Source organism: Phacochoerus africanus, chromosome 8 (genome assembly GCF_016906955.1).
Source record: "Phacochoerus africanus isolate WHEZ1 chromosome 8, ROS_Pafr_v1, whole genome shotgun sequence".
Taxonomy (NCBI): Eukaryota; Metazoa; Chordata; class Mammalia; order Artiodactyla; family Suidae; genus Phacochoerus; species Phacochoerus africanus.
The window spans coordinates 98,777,168-98,790,561 of NC_062551.1; positions in this window are offsets into that span (position 1 = coordinate 98,777,168).

Sequence of the window (13,394 nt, forward strand, 5' to 3'; positions counted from 1 at the left end):
AACCAGATTGCCAAAATGCAATCTGAGTTCTCCATATTTCTCTTTGGTTCAGTAATGGGAACAGAAATGACCCCACATGTGAACAGTATCCATCTGTGGCGGGAGGGAAGGTGGTGAGGCTAAGCGTGCTCAGATGCAGTGTGTAGCAATTTGCAATGTCAGCCTCTGGAAGCTTTTAACTGACCTGAAATTACCATCAAGGTGTGCATGTTGTGGAGTTTCTGTCTTGGCTCAGTGGAAACAATCTGACTAGCATCCATGAGGACGCAGGTTCAGTACCTGGCCTCGCTCAGTGGGTTAAGGGGTTAAGGATCTGGTGTTGCTGTGAGTGGTGACGTAGGTCGCAGACGCGGCTCAGATCCTGTGTTGCTGTGGCTGTGACTGTGGCGTAGGCTGGTGGCTACAGCTCAGATTCAACCCCTAGCCTAGGGACCTCCATATGCCCATATGCCGCAGGTGCAGCCCTAACAAAAAAAGATGTGTATGCTTGTTGGTAGGAATGTAAGGTGGTACAGGCACTAAGGAGAAAAATATGGAGGTTCCTTAAAAAACTAAAAACAGAGTTGCCATATGATCCATCAATCCCACTCCTGGGCATATTATCCTGAAAAGGCAAAAACGAATTCAGAAAGATACATGCATCCCAGGGTTCACTGCAGCACTATTCACAATAGCCAAGACATAGAAGCAACCTAAGTGCCCATCAGCAGATGCATGGAAAAAGAAGATGTGGAACATATACACAGTGGAATACTACTCAGCCACATAAAGAATGAAATGATGTCATTTGCAGCAACATGGATGGACCTGGAGATTATCATACTAAGTGAAGTAAATCAGAGACAGAAAGACGAATACCATATAATACCACCTATGTGTCTAAAAAAAGGATAAATGAACGTATTTACAAAACAGCAACAGACTCACAGACATAGAAAACAAACGTATGGTTACCACTGGGGAAGGCAAAGGAGGGATAAATTAGGAACATGAGATTCATATAGATACCACTATATATTAGATAACAAGGACCTACTGTATAGCACAGTCTCTTCAATACAAGAGAAGATCTGAAAAAGAATACACATGAATCACTTTGCTGTATACTTGAAGCTAACAGAACATTATAAATCAACCATACTTCCATAAAAAAAAAGAGGAAAAAAAGCGGACGTGGGTGTGTGCATATGTACACACGTGTGTTTATTGCAGCAGGAACCTGTGTAGTCAGGACGCTTTGCTGGAATAGGTCTTGGGACCTGCCGGCAGACTCCATGTTTCCAGCCAGACATGTGAATCAGCCCTAGTTAAAGCACATTCATCCAGCAAATCAATTTTGCCATCACTTGGAGTTCCTGTCATGGCACAGCGGAAATGAATCCGACTAGGAACCATGAGGTTGCGGGTTCAGTCCCTGGCCTTGCTCAGTGGGTTAAAGATCCGGCATTGCCGTGAGCTGTGGTGTAGGTCGCAGACACGGCTTGGATCCCGCATTGCGTAGGCTGGTGGCTACAGCTCCAATTAGACCCCTAGCCTGGGAACCTTCATGTGCCATGGGTGCAGCCCTAAAAAGGACAAAAAGACAAAAAAAAATTTTTGCCAAACACTGAGAACACAAAGATGACTAATCACTGCCCGCAAAGACACTCATTAAGGCGCGAAGGTATAAGTGGTGAAGGTATTACACTGTGGCAGGGAGGGGGTGCAGTGGGCACTAGCAAAGAGTGAACAGCTTCCCCCTGATGATGGCGAGAGGGGAGGGGGGCTGGTGAGGAAGGGTCTAAAAAGGAGGTGGGAGTTCCCGTTGTGGCGCAGTGGTTAACAAATCTGACTAGGCACCATGAGGTTTCGGGTTTGATCCCTGCCCTTGCTCAGTGGGTTGATGATCCAGTGTTGCCATGAGCTGTGGTGTAGGTTGCAGACATGGCTTGGATCCTGCGTTGCTGGGGCTGTGGCGTAGTCCAGAAGCAACAGCTCAGATTAGACCCCTAGCCTGGGAACCTCCATATGCCGTGGGAGTGGCCCAAGAAATGGCAAAAAGACAAAAACAAAAACAAAAAAAACCTTAAAATAAATAAATAAATAAAAAGGAGGTGACCACTTTTGCTTTTTGCAAATTTGCATTCCCTCCATTATTAAGGCTCCGTCCCTACTCCTCGTTCTAAAAGAAGACACCAACTCTTGCTCTCTGTCCAGTGTGAGTCCTCCTGTGTGGGGACATGACGTTATCCCCACGCTCAATGTGTCAGGAAATCACGGGGCTAAGAACAAGACTGATTTGCTTGGGCCTTTTCAGGGCTCAGCAGGCCCAGACATTAACCTCTTCCCAGGGGGAACCATGCCAGCCAACAGCTTGGGGTTACTGTGGAGCAGGTGAAATGGCCACTGGCCCTGGTCCCCCTGCTTCCCGACTAAGTGTAAACCGTAGGTAGGCTTCTTATTGGGCTCTGGTCCAGGACCCTGTCAGCAGGAGATTGTTTTGATTGGAATGAGGCCCCTTGGAGGGGAGACTATGAAAGGGGGTGTGGGGACGGCTCTCTCCACCTGCCCACACCCCATGAATAAGCTTCAGGTCCTGGAGGTAGTGGTGGTTCTTAGGTTCCCTGTGAATTGGTATCACCTGCAGCTCCGTTCCAGGGTCCTTTTCACAGGTCTGCAGTGGAACTGGACAATTTCCACCAAGATCCCAGGTGACCACTGTTGCCTCTGGGCATGACTGATCACCGTGCCTAAGGCAATCTTTGCAGAGGATCCCAGTTACGGTCTCAGATGCTGTGCAATCTTTTTCTTTTTGAGGGGGGCTGCACCTGCTGCATGTGGGCGTTCCCAGGCCAAGGACTGAATCGGAGACTCAGCTGTAACCTATACCACAGGAGGCAACATCGGATCCTTAACCTGCTGTGCCAGGCTGGGGATCCAACGCATGTCACCACGGAGACATTGCCAGATCTTAGCCCACTGTGCCACAGCGGGAACTCTTACTCTTGCAGCAAAAGTAAATGTCATGGGTAGAGCAGTACTGTTCTGTCTTGCCAGGACATTTTGTTGTTGTTGTTGTCTTTTTAGGGCCATACCAGCAGTATATGGAGGTTCCCAGACTAGGGGGTCTAACTGGAGCTACAGCTGCTGGCCTACACCACAGCCACAGCAACGCTGGATCCGAGCCGCATCTGTAAGCTACACCACATCTCATGGCAACGCCAGATCCTTAACCCACTAAGCGAGGCCAGGGATTGAACCCGCAACCTTATGGTTCCTAGTCGGATTTGTTGCTTCCACTGCGCCACGACAGGAACTCCGCCAGGACATTTTATAGGAAAAAGAAAAGGTTATTGGAGGATGGCTGTGAGATCAGATAGGATAAGAAAAGGATGTCTGATTAAGGATCACTTTAGTCTCACTTGCCTGGGTGGGTGGGTGACAGGTGTCCCAGAACCAGGTCTTTATCCCATTGAAGTTTATCCAATCAAGAACGCTAATTTCTCCCCAGAAGTCAACTGCGGATTACATCAGACACAATTAGGTTCCTTCCCAGACTGGTTTTGGGGCATATACTCCTTTACACCAGGCAGACCGACCCAATAAATTAATGCAGGAGAAGGAGTTTCGACCCAAGACCCAAAGCTACCCTACCCCTTCAGGCGGCGAGGAGGTGGCGCCCAGCCCTTGCACCAGGAAATCAGAGGCCTTCCGCACAGCAGTGGGTTGTCTCCGTGTCTCTCTGCCAGAGTCCCTGTGGCTGTTCCTCTTTCTAGCACCTTCTCTGCCTGTGGGTTTGGCCCCTCGGAGGGATGGCCTGAACCACTGAGCGCACCTGCCCCTGCAGCTCTGCTCCCTGCAGGTACCCGAGGCCCCTTCTCAGCACCTGGGGCCCGCACTCCTTGGAGACAAAGTCTGGTGGTCTGGTGGACCCAGCCTGGGCCAGGTGCCTGCCCTGGTCCTGTGGGGGGCCGCTGCCAGCTCCTGGGGTGAAGGAGAGTCTGGACAGGAAGGCAGAGACAGTGTCATTCAGCTCTAACCGGCGTGGATGGCAGCCTACCTACTTCCGTGGGACTCCGCGGATAAAGCACGAAGGCAAGGCGCTCAGGAGAGATGCCTTTCTTCTCTTCCTCGTTTCCTCTGCATGTTCCTCAGGCGCAGGGAACCAGAGGGAGGATCCTGGTTAACCTGGGCGGAGGTGGGCAGGTAGGCTGGCCCTGCCCCGCCCCTTAAAGCTGCACAGCAAGGGGCTCAGGGCTTAAAGCCCCTGAAGTCGCAAGCAAGGGGCTCAGGGCTCAGGGGGTCCTTGACCCTGGCTCCCTGGGGGCAGGTCAGAGGCTCAGGACACCAGGAAAGAGTCGCAGGTTTCTCCTCTTCACACTCCAGAGAATGTGACAATGTGTCAATTTTTTTTTTTTTTTGCAGAGAGGTGACAGAAAAATTATGAATGTGTAAGATTGTACCTTGATCTCAAGGGTCTACACCACATGGTTAACTGTAATCCAAATGCTTGACTGAAGGTGTGGATTTCATAGCAGGGGTGTGTGCTATTTGGGGCCAGTTTATTTAAAAAAAAAATTGTAAGCCCAACAAACAGAGACAATGGTTTATAAAAATCAGCATGAGGGCTTTGCAAAGACCTGGCATTTCCTTCCGTCGGATTGAGCAGGTTCTCTGCAGGGGAGATTCCTTTCCTTCTCTCCCCCCTGCTCCCCACCCCCTTCTTCCTTCTTTGGTTTCTTTTGGAATTTAAATTTTACCAATATTTCCAGGACTGTCTGTCAATGGAGGTTGTGTTGCCACTTAGGGCCACTTAGATGAGAATTTCAGGGGCAATGAAAAGTGGGTTTGACATCCAGAATTGAAATGATTTTTGTAAATTTCGCCATCCCATCCTTTTTATAAAGGGAAAGTGACAATTTTGCAAATGAAGGACTAAAAAACTCATCATGATATCTTTTCTTAACCAAAGGAATTTCAGTCAAGTACTGATTTAAGGAAACCCATCACATTTTATATCAACTGGAAAAAGTGATAACACCCATAATTTTCATTTATAAGTGCCAAAATTCAGTCCTGTCTTCTCAACCTTATTAAGGTTGAGAACTTTATCACTAACACCTGGATTAAAACGGCAACCACCCAAAGATGAGACAATTAATTAGCCAATGAAAACTTACAGCTCTACAAATTTCTTTGGCTCAGAGTTCCCCTGTGGTGCAGTGGGTTAAGGACCCAGTGTTGCCATAGCTGTGGTGTAGGTTGCAGCTGTGGCTCGGATTCAGTGGGGAGGAAATGTCCTTATGCCTCAAGTGTGCATGGGGGGAATTTGCATTGAACACATCAACCTCTCCCCTCATCCTCACCTTGCCCGCCCCTGCAGGGTTAAGGAGTCATTATTGTTTTAAACATATTTACCTTCCTACCTGGATTTGGAAAGATAAATGTTCCTGAAACGTTCTAGTCTTACATAGTGGTTGTTTTTTCATTATGTGATTCATGTATCCTTTTGAGAATAAAACATGCAGACCTTCTCCTCCATAAAATGCAGTTATGCATAAATGCCCTTAAAATTCTATCCGAGCTTGTGAAGCCCAGAAGCCCATGAGGTCAAGGACCCAAGTCAAGGACTCCGTCACTAGGCACTGACCTTAGCAGAGGAACTACTCTCTGGAGAGCTGCCCATTCTATTTCCTGCCTTTCATTCCCCCTTAACTCCAGTGGAGAAAAGTCCCAACTTTCTACTCTGAAGAGTTACAGCTCAACTTGCAGGGACGAGGGTCAGTCCCGGGCACCAGCCTAAGCCGGAAGCTCTGAGAGCCCGACTTCCCTAAGCTCCTCTGGCACAGTTGGCCTTGCCCACAGTGACAACTCACGCATCTGCCTGGTGGCCCAGTCCCCACACTCTGCCCACAGGCAGCTGGCTCAATTTCTCTGGCCCATCTCCACATTTGCAAGAGGAAATGTTATTCTCCAGTTTCCACATGGCCAGGAGAAAGATATCATCAGTCAGAAATCATGAGCCAGTGGGGAGGAGACCACTGGCTGCCGTGGGGACCTGGCTGAGTTCCCGCCTCTGAGCCCAGCAAGAAGTGGAGGGGGCTGGGCGGGCTCACAGGGGTGGTGCAGATTAGGTTCTGATCCACAGGAAGCACAGTTTTAAAAATCCACGCTGCTTGTGTCAGCAGACAAATGTGTGTCATCTCATCTAATTGCAAAAGTGCAGGAGTTCCCTGGTGGCTCAGGAGGTTAAGGACCTGGTGGTGTCACTGCTGTGGCTCTGGTTACAGCTGTGGCGAGAGTTTGATCCCTGGCCTGAGAATTCCTGCCTGCCTTGGGCAAGGCGAAAGAAAGAAAAGAAAAGAAAAGGAAAGAAAGAAAAATGCCCAAGTATATAATCTCCTGTCCCAGGGTCTCAGCTCACAGGCCCCTTCCTCCAAGGCATCCCTCAACTCTGCTGCATTTTGTCCTATTGCCACCTTGGCTTTCCCTTGTGCCTCTTTGCATGGCCTTAGCTTGCCTACCGTCCTGGGAAGCTCATTAGTGTGGACCCTGGGTGCCTTCTTTACAGAGCAAGAGCTGGTGCTCAAAAAACAGCAGTTAATGGAGTTCCCATCGTGGTTCAGTGGTTAACGAATCCGACTAGGGATCATGAGGTTGCGGGTTCGATCCCTGGCCTCGCTCAGTGGGTTAAGGATCTGGCGTTGCCGTGAGCTGTGGTGTAGGTTGCAGACGCAGCTCGGATCCTGCGTTGCTGTGGCTCTGGTGTAGGCCGGTGGCTACAGCTCTGATTAGACCCTTAGCCTGTGGAACCTCCATATGCCGCAGGATCGGCCCCAGAAAAGGCAAACAAACAAAACAAAACAAAACAAAACAGTGGTTAAAATCATTGATTGTATCACGGTTCTCCTGGGTTTAGGACACATATTCACCCTCTTGAGAGAAGTAAGAGGGGCTGTCCTGCAGGGGGCGCCATGCCCTGGAGCTGCCCTTGACCTTGCCGCGGGTCTTCTCAGGGCCAGGAGCAACAGGTGAGGAGGGGGCGGCAGTTCTGGGTCCAGGCCCTGCTGTCACCCCACTGGCAGGTGACAGACAGGCCAACAGCGAGGATGGAGGAGCCACGTGGAAGGAGCGCGGCCCTCCCCACTCAGCACCCCCCTTCCCCGCAGCGGGGTGAGGTGCAGGGGAGGAGTCTGGTCCTGCACTGAAGTCAGCGTGCAAACGATGCCCAGCTCTGGGCTGCAGTAAGAATGAAGGCTTCTCACCAGCGAAGGGTCTAGAGCAGCACCTCGAGGTTGTTTCTGTTCTTCTCACATCAAGGACGGAGGGCGGGAGGAAGGCGCAGACACTGGGACAATGCCCCGGGCCCCCTCCCAGTTCCACTTTGCATACAGCTGGAGCGCAGCCTGAGGTCGAGGAGACCCCCCAACCCTGGCAACAAAGGGCCCAGAAAGGAGCCACTGCTGGCGAAGCCACGGACTAAAGACTCTGCCAGCAGCCGGTGTCCGCCTGGCCCCATTGTCCCCACCCCGCAGTCTCTCAATTAACATAACTAAAGTGGGAGCCTGAGGTCTTTGTCCTTAGCTCGCCCAGCCTCAAGTTCATGGGAACCAGGGAAGAGGAAGGTGGTCAGAGTCAGAGGCCAGGGCCTTGCACAGTCAGAGTAGGGAGAGCATTAGCGCTATTCCTTAATCATCTTCAGAACAAAACCACTTTGCTGCCTCCTTCTTAAGGGCTGGAACAGGCATGTTTAACAGTTTAAACAGGCTCCCGCAGAGGCCGGGTGGCCGTGCCCAGGTCACGTGGGTGGTGCTGGGCCTTGGTGCCCTCTCTCCTCACAGGCATCACCAGATTCGCTTTCTGTCCTCAGCAGGGTCACCTGGAACCTCACTGGAGCCAGGGTGCCTGAGAGCCAGCTTCCCAGGTGACAGGTGGTGCTCTTTCCTGGGCAGAGTCACAGAGAGGACAGGGACCTGAAACTAAAAACACAACTCAGCAGGAGCACTGGGCTGCCCCCCGAACTGACCTCCAGCCATCGCGGAGAACTGCGGGCCTTGGTCCTTCTTCCAATCAATACCACCAACAGCAAGTGTGATTCATCGACATTTACTCCATTTGTATTCATAGGCAAAAAAAAAAAAAAAAAAAGAGCTCCACAGTGCAATTTGTGTTTTCACACAACTGATTAATGCTCAGTTCTCAAGTTGCAATGTGACAAGGAAGCGTGTATGAGTGTAAAGACCTCTGTTCTTCAAGAAACAGAAAGAGCGTTTCCTCAAGAAACTGGCAGGGATGTGGCTTACAGGTAAGCATCTGTGCATCCGTCTGTCCACACCCTACAGATACACCCCAGCTCCGTCCAAATTCACAGCCTGCTTTTCTTCCTTCCTTCCCTTCCACCCTCCCCCTCAGTAATCCCTCCAAATTCTTTCTTTCCTCCTGACCAGACACATTTATTGTCAGCATACATTCACTGAACGCTTGCTCATTCAGAGACTCACAAAGACCAAAACATCGTCCCCTGCTCTTGAGGACTTACCATTCTAGTTGAAGGGTGGGGACAGACTCGATAAGTAATCATAACTCAAGCAGACTTCATGGGCCCGTGGAGTCAAGAAAGTCGCCTTTTAGGAACCATGAGGTTTCGGGTTTGATCCCTGGCCTTGCTCGTTGGGTTAAGGATCCGGCGTTGCCATGAGCTGTGGTGTAGGTCCCAGATGTGGCTTGGATCTGGCGTTGCCGTGGCTCTGGCATAGACCTGTGGCTACAGCGCCGATTGGACCCCTAGCCTGGGAACCTCTATATGCCATGGGTGTGGTCCTAAAAAGGACAAAAGACAAAAAAAAAAAGGAAGAAAGTCACCTTAATATTCACAATCAGCCCCTGCTCTTGCTCTCCACCCACGGAGTCTCCCTCCCCGTGGCTGATAGCTAAAACAGGATGGGCAAATCCAAGAACACACAAATAAACGCATGAAAACATAAATATGATCCAATCATATGATCCTAAAAACAGGTTCAATTCATTTTATTTACTTTTATTTATTAAACCTGTTGTGATTTTGGAGTTACCATTGTGGCTCAATGGTTAATGAACCCAACTAGTACCCATGAGAACATGGGTTCAATCCCTGGCCTTGCTCAGTGGGTTAAGAATCCAGCATTGCCATGAGCTGTGGTGTAGGTGGCAGACATGGCTCGGATCTTGTGTTGCTGTGGCTGTGGTGTAGGCCAGCGGCTGCAGCTCCGATTCAACCCCTAGCCTGGGAACCTCCATGTGCCATGGGTGCAGCCCTAAAAAGGCAAAAAAAAAAAAAAACCACTCCAAAAAACTGTTGTGTCTGTTTTTTCCTTTTTGGCTATCCTCAAGCATATGGAGTTCCCAGGCCAGGGATCAGATCCGAGCTGGGGTTGGGACCTAAGCCACAGCTGCAGCAACACCAGACCCTTTTAACCCACTGTACAGGGCCAGGGATTGAATCTGCGTTCTGACGCTGCAGCGATGCTGCCAATCCCTTTGCACCACAATGGGAACTCCCTGTTGTGTTGTTTTATTTTTATTTTTTTGGCCATGCTCGTAACGTGTGGAAATTCCTGGGCCAGGGATTGAACCTGTGCCACAGCAGTGACAAGGCCAGATCCTTAACTGCTGGGCCACCAGGGAACTCTGGTTCAATTCATTTTAGATCACATTTTTTTTTTTTCTTCAAATGCGGAGAGGGACATGACAAGAGAATCAGTTGGCAAAGCAAGGAAGGTACCATCATTTGGTAATGACCCTGATACACCGATTTATTTGGTCTGGATTTTCACATGTGGGTTTTCCTCGAGCTCACGGGTCTAAGACCCAAGAGAACACGCAGGAAGCCTGGTCAGAGTCTCCCCTGAGTGGCTTCATTGCCATTGGGCATTTGGTGAAAAGCTTTTTTCTTTTCCAAGGTTTATCTTTCCAGAAGCTGGTCCCGACTGGGCCTGCAGGGGGTCAGGCACCTCCAATTCCAGAGCTGACAGGAACACAGGCAGTATTTTGTAAAAGTCCACTAACAGCACATCTGCTGAGTCCACTCCTAAGAGGTTCCGAAGCTGCAGAGCTGGTCGGAGATCAGGGGAGGCCAAAGGAGGGAAGAGCCACCCACAGCAGAGCCTGACAAACGCCTTAGAGAAGTTCTAAGCTCCGAAACCAGCCCAGGATGGGAAGTATTGCCTGAGATGGAGGAATGAGGGTGACCACCGGAGCTGGGACGCAAGGAGCGGGGAGGGGCTCAGGCCTCTGTCCCCACTTGGCCCTGGGCACGTCCACCAATGATCCTGGGTGTCCCCCTCTGATGTAGGTGGGGACACCCTGACTGTGGGCGACGGGGAGTGTAACAAAGGGGCCAGAAAGTGCTAAGAGTGTTCCCAGGGGGCCTGACATGTCACTTCCAGCTGCTATGAAGCATAGTCCTCAGCTGGCACCCCGGGCATCTTTAAAGAGCCTCTAAATGGCCAATCATAGAGCCTGGAAAGCTGAGGACCTGTCACGTCTCCTTGAGGAGAGGCCGCAGCAGGCCGGGACAGGAGGGCTGGCGAGGGTGGCTGGCCGTCTGCAGGTGCCCGGCTCCAAGGGATGCACCCTTCCTTCCTTTTGGCCCCAAATGGGGGAAACAGAGTTTATCTCAAGACTTGCATCTATGCTCCCACCCTCCTCACAACCTCATTTTACAGAGGAGAGGAAACCCAGGCTTCAGCTGGGATTTTCCAAATTCACAGCTCCCGAGTGGCAGACCTACAACTACAACTGAGATTTGGAGTCCGGGGCCTTTTTCCTGATTACAGTCAGTTGACGGGCTGAGCTGGCTTCACATCCCCAGGCAGATGAGCTGCATCGCCCCGTCACCCTGTCTCCAGCGGCTCTGCTTCCATCTGCAGCCTGGGAGGAAATTGAGTTTCAGTTTGAGGCTGGTTATTAATCTCAGCATCATTAGCAGCAAAGTCTCAGGAGGCAAAGAGTAAGCCCTTTTTGCTTCCTGATCTGTAAGTGCTCAGCCAACCATCGATCAATGGGGATTTTATCTTAAGGTCAGACCGGCAGCTTCTGACGCTGGAGCCACACAGGACAGCCTGTCGCCATCAAGGCCTCCAGTCCCTGAGCCCCCACCCCCTCCGCCACTGGAGTGTCTTCCGGCAACCAGTGCCCAGGAGCTTTTGTTACAAAGTGGTTTATACACGATCGTAGCTCCATCTGTGTTGCGTTCAAGCTGGTTGACAAGAGCATTGGAGGAGCAGCTGCTGTGCGGAAGGAACTACTATGGTCAGAGGATGCCAGGTGCTTAAACACAGTAAAAACTGCCACTGCAAATGTCTGGGTCTTCCTCCTCCAATTTCTTAGAGTCCTTCTCGCTCCCCTGCCTCTAGGGATCTGGACCAAGTGGGGACCATCACGGCAGCGTTAAGATATTTTTTTTTTGGCTGCCCCTTGGCATATGGAGTTCCCGGGCCTGGGTTCAGATCTGAGCCACAGTTGCAACCTTGGCCACGGCTGTGGCAATACTGGATCCTTCAACCCATTGTGCCTGGCTGGGGGTCGAACCTGTGTCCTGGTGCTGCAGACACTGAAGATCCCGTTACGCCACAGTGGTAACTCCAAGACACTCATTCTTGATTTCTGAGTAAATCTACTCCGAGGACAGAGTGATGACTGATTGCCTTGCGGAGAAAATCATCATTGCTTTCTGTGGACCCTCACCCACCCATGTGCTTCACCCCTGCAAGGAGCTGCTGAGACCCCTGAGCACAGAGCTGGCAGGTCCCACCAGGACTTGGGGACCTAGTCGCTGAGAGGAGGGTCCCCCGGCTGGGCCGGTGCCCCCCGGTCTCAGCAGGCACACCCTGACCTAGCAGGGGCAAGCTGCTGGTTGTCATGGTAACAGGACCCCGCCCCTGCAGGGTGGGGTCCAAGACGAAGTAGGCCAGGCAGCTGCTAGGCTTGCATGGGGGGCGGGGGCGGGGGCGTGGTGGGCTTAGCAGTTCCCAAAGAGTTTCAAGTAGCTGTACAGTGTATAGTATTTTTTCCCCTCGCGAAGGGAAAAAAATCGTAAAATGATGATAATGAAGAATACTGCACAAATGGCAGAAAAAAGGAAAGGTAACAGGAGAACCTGAAAGGGACCTGGTGCGGCGTATTACCAACGAAGGCCTGGGGTAGTGGGAAAACCTCCTGGTGCAATTTAAATTCCTGCCCAGGGAGAAAAGGCCAAGGCAAAAAAGAACCTGGCTCTTTTGAGCCGAAGGAGAAAGGAAATCAGAGTCTGAGGCAGCTCCTCTGCCTGCAGCCTGGGGCAGCGAGTGACTGGGAGGGGCCAGGGGTGACCTTGACGATGACAAAGACTGTGCTGCAAATGAAAGGGCTGCGGCTGGCGGCATCCGGAGGCTCACCAGCAGTTTTGCATCAGCTCTGGCGATGGCTGGAGATTTTGCACTGCCTTGAACGTAGAGCATTTCTTCCTATGAAATCAGACCTTCCTTGCAATGTGACAATGGCTTTAATTTAAATGGCCGTCTCAAGTAGTTATCACAAATTTTGCCAGGCACAAAATGCAAAAAAACTGGCTGGCTGATTTTGAGCAGGGTTTTTTTTTGCGTTGTTAGGTTAGGCCGAACCTGCAGGTGTTTCTGGCTTTTACCATATCTGTTCTCCAAGTGGCCGCTCTTATCCACCAGGTGAGAGAAAAGAGACTCCAGGGGCCCAGGTGGGTGGGTAATTGGCTGTTGAAGTAAGAAGACTCCTGGGGCGGCCTGATCTGTGGGGAGCTGCAGACACAGGGCCCGGAGTGCGAGGGGCACCCCTGTCAGTCGGCAGCCCTCCTGGTTCTCACATGGCCTCATCTGAAAGGCCTAACTCTTGAGTGACAATGACCGATATTTACTTTATACATTCATCTGAGTGAATCAACCGTACTGTTTCCCAAGCAATGAAACAATGCCAAGTTTGTGCTCAGTGCTGGGCTGGGCTCATTTTAAAGCAAGTCATTAGCCAGATAAGAACCTTTCTTGCTTTGTCAATAGATCACGTGCACCACAGTTTGAAGGAATGCCTCATTCTAGAAGTTGCTCCCCAACACTGTGAATTTCTTTAGAAGATGCAACAAAAAAGCTGTCCAGTAAAACACAAAGTCACGTATTTCTTGCATTGAGTTTAACGTATCCCCTTGTTTTCTGGAAGTGACCTGTATGATGGTGTTGGCACCTGCTGCTTTTTGAACAGTCCTGGCAAGCCGAGCTGCCACCAAGGAAGAGCTCACTATTTCTGATTTTCTCCCTGAGGCTCATCTGCTCAAAGACATTGGTTTTTCTGGTACCAAGAGATAGCATTTAGACCTCTAGAAGAATGCTTCAGGAGAGTGTCCAGCATATGCAAAGAGCTTCTACAAATCAATA